The 3,529-nt window shown below is 44.2% G+C and overlaps 1 non-coding gene across 1 annotated transcript; it reads right to left on the reverse strand.

The window, feature by feature from the left end:
- On the reverse strand, positions 1–142 carry LOC117547907. The gene has a single exon (XR_004569259.1). It is a non-coding gene; the product is annotated as a U4 spliceosomal RNA (small nuclear RNA).
- Between the last annotated feature and the right edge of the window lie 3,387 nt (positions 143–3,529).

Genomic DNA, 3,529 nt, shown 5'->3' on the forward strand with positions numbered 1-3,529 from the left:
TCTCCTGAGAGACTGTCAAAAATTGCCGTCGCCGACTATATTTCAAGTCGTCTTGGGCGGGGTATTGGGTAAAGTTTTCAACCAGCAATAATCGCGCCTCGGATAAACCTCATGGGCTACGATACTGCCACTGCGCAAAGCTAACGATGACAGGCTGCAGAGGATGAGGATATAAGGTGAATACACCCTTCTGACAGGGTTTAACATGCATACTGTTGACTGACTGCAAGGAAACTCTGTATGCAGACTTGTAGTGTATGGTTAGGACAAGTTAGATATGGCGTATAGACACAGTATGCTCTGGGCTGATTAAGACTAAACACACTTTACAAAGAAGGTTACAAATTAAGTTGTTCTCAGAGTTAATAATAATACTAATACACGGGGCGGCGGGTACTGTAGGATGCAAATATTTGTGTCATTGCATCCTGAAATAAAACATATATTGTAGCCTATAATGTTTGTGTCTTTGACATTAGCGCTGCTATGATGCCACCTGTGCCCTGTACTATGAAGCCAGTTCAACAGACCCTGGATATGTTTGAGTTATCTTAACTAACCCTAACAAACGAAATCTCGCTAAGCGGTCCTACCACGCTGATCGGTAAATCAAGCCAGGGTTTCTCTCTCCAGCTGAGAACGCGTTCACGTGAAAGGGGCGGGGTTAGCTACATTTGACCAATCACAAACAGGGACAAGTGTGCTGACAGCGCAGCGTCATACTTCAATAATGAAAAGTAAACTAATATTAGACAAATATGAACTTTAAACATCCATGATTTAAACATATAATCCAAGATACAAGCCACATAGTTGCACCTGCAAGGTGAATATAGAACAACTGGTTAAAAAATAAATAAACTACAGTGTTTGAATCAATGTGTACAGCAGTTTTATGATATCACTGCCCCAGCGGCATGTATTGGCCGGCCGGCGACGAAAGTATGTTAATTAACAAAAAACCCTATGCATTTAATGTTATTTTGGACAATTAATCACATTACCTGAGCCCTTGAATTGCCTAGAGCAAAATAGTTACGGCATATATTTAGTGATTTTAATGTTAACAGATCATTGATGCAATAACATTTTGACCCAATTTGCCTGACTTGACACATGGAATAAAACATGGGCGTAGGAAGCATCCTCAATGTGGGTGAGACAATTTAACAGGGGGTGTGGGCAAGTGGTGGACCCATAGACCAGGGTTTCCCACACATAGACTATACTTGGGCGGGCCGCCCAGGTATATTAACGGCCGCCCAAGTATATTTCGCGACCCATTTAGGTATTTTTTTTTATTTTTTATAATTTTATTTTTTTTAATATATATTTTTTTTATTCGTCCACGCCATCTGCGATCGATTAACTTGTAGACAATGATCCCTCGCTCCCTTGCTCTGATCTCGCCTCCTTCTGGCCTGTTAAGTGGCCTGCCTCACACAGGGTGACTGGCTGTCCACATGATGTGGCCTGGCGACATGGCCACTGTCATACAGATCATAAATCAAAGCCCTTGATTGGTCTCTGTGTGTCATTCAAGCTCGGGATAACCTCAGCTCAGGTGAGGTAAAGCACTCTCTGAGTGTTTAGATAGTTAACTTATGGCGCGTTTCCACTGCAGCGGGTAGCCCCGTTTAAGCGTCCTTAACCGTCCTCAAGCGGCCAGGCCGGTTTTTGGTGGCGTTTCCATATAGCCTAGTACCGGCCAGCGGGTACTTTTTCCCTCTTTTTCCGGCCTCATAAAATCGTGGTTCCCTCAGACCAGGGCCAGGGCTGAACTAGTGACGTCAACACTCTCGACTGCTGATTGGTCAGAGAGAATCGTCACAAGATCGCGCGCGAGTTCATCCCTAGCGTCGCATATATATTTAGAAGCAAGCTTGCAGCATTTTTATAAACAGCATTTTGTAAACGGATGAGCTACAAAAATGGCTACGTCTAATAAGAAAAGCACACCGTGGTCGACCGAGGAGGTGACGACGTTCCTACATCTCATTGGGGATGATCAAATCCAGCGGGAGCTCGACGGAACAACTCGAAATGTGAACAAAAACAAAGCCGATCGCCCCGCCTACACTGCGTTGCTACCCCAGGTCCTAAACTGTAATGGAAATGCGCCACGGCCTGGGCCGGCCAGCGAGGCAGCCCGAGGCCAGAGCGAGGACGCTTAGGGACGCTTAAACGGGGCTACCCCGCTGCAGTGGAAACGCGCCATTAGTCTAAGTTCTCAGTGGGTCTCAAATGGTGTGGTCACCATTTATCTAAACACATATTTCCATTTGAGAGGGTAGTGATTGGTCTAATGGATAGTGAGGTGAGCCGGATCATTTGGCTCGGCTCACCAAGAAGAGCCGGCTCTTTCGGCTCCCAAACGGCTCTTCAGTTTACCACATATTATACCTTTTAATTAAATCAAATGTAGCCCTGTTTTGACTAATTATATGTGTACACATATATCACTTAAATTATTCAATACAACCTTTGTACTGAAGTATTCAAAAGTAAAAATTACATGTTTAATATAAATGATGAAAAACTAAAGAGGGGCTTCAAAATCCGGCAGCTCTAACAACTGCACTGCCGGATTTTGAAGCCCCTCTTCAGTTTTTCACCTGCAGGGCCCAGAGTAAAATGCTTTTGTGAGCACAAACTAGAGGGGAACAGCCAGCACCAGTGTGATTTTGGTGAGTCTGTGACTATCCTGGCCAAAATTACAGGGGGCGCATCAAAATCCGGCAGCTCTAACAACTGCACTGCCGGATTTTGAAGCCCCTCTTTAGTTTTTCACCTGCAGGGCCCAGAGTAAAATGCTTTTGTGAGCACAAACTAGAGGGGAACAGCAAACAACAGTATGATTTTGGTGAAGTTGTAACTATCCTGGAGAAAGATATAGGGGGGGTTCCAAATCCGGCAGCACCAACACCTGCTCTGCCGGATTTTGAAGCCCCTCTTTATTTTTGTACCTGCTGGGCCCAGAGTGAAATGCTTTTGTGAGCATAAACTAGAGGGGAACAGCCAGCACCAGTGTGATTTTGGTGACATTGTGACTGTCCTGGCCAAAATGACAGGGGGCGCTTCAAAAACCGGCAGCTCTAGCAACTGCACTACCGGATATGGAAGCCCCTCTTTAGTTTTTGACCTGCTGGGCCGAGTGAAATGCTTTTGTGAGCACAAACTAGAGGGGAACAGCAAGCACCAGTGTGATTTTGGTGAGTCTGTGACTATCCTGGACAAAGATATAGGGGGGGTTCCAAATCCGGCAGGAGAAATACCTGCTCTGAACATGTTATGTAGAGAACAGTGCAGATCTTCCCTATTGACACCAGGATTAACCTAGTCTAAAATAAGGAACATTAATAGTGTGATATAAAATGAAATGTAATGTAATAGAGGCACAGATATAAGATCAATAATACACTTTATTTTAGGGCACCTTTCAAAGCATTCAATGTCACCTTAAAATACAATTAAAAAAAATAGGAGTGGCATTACAATGCAAACATGTGTTGAGTAGGAATATATAAAA

Source organism: Gymnodraco acuticeps, unplaced genomic scaffold (genome assembly GCF_902827175.1).
Source record: "Gymnodraco acuticeps unplaced genomic scaffold, fGymAcu1.1, whole genome shotgun sequence".
Lineage (NCBI taxonomy): Eukaryota > Metazoa > Chordata > Actinopteri > Perciformes > Bathydraconidae > Gymnodraco > Gymnodraco acuticeps.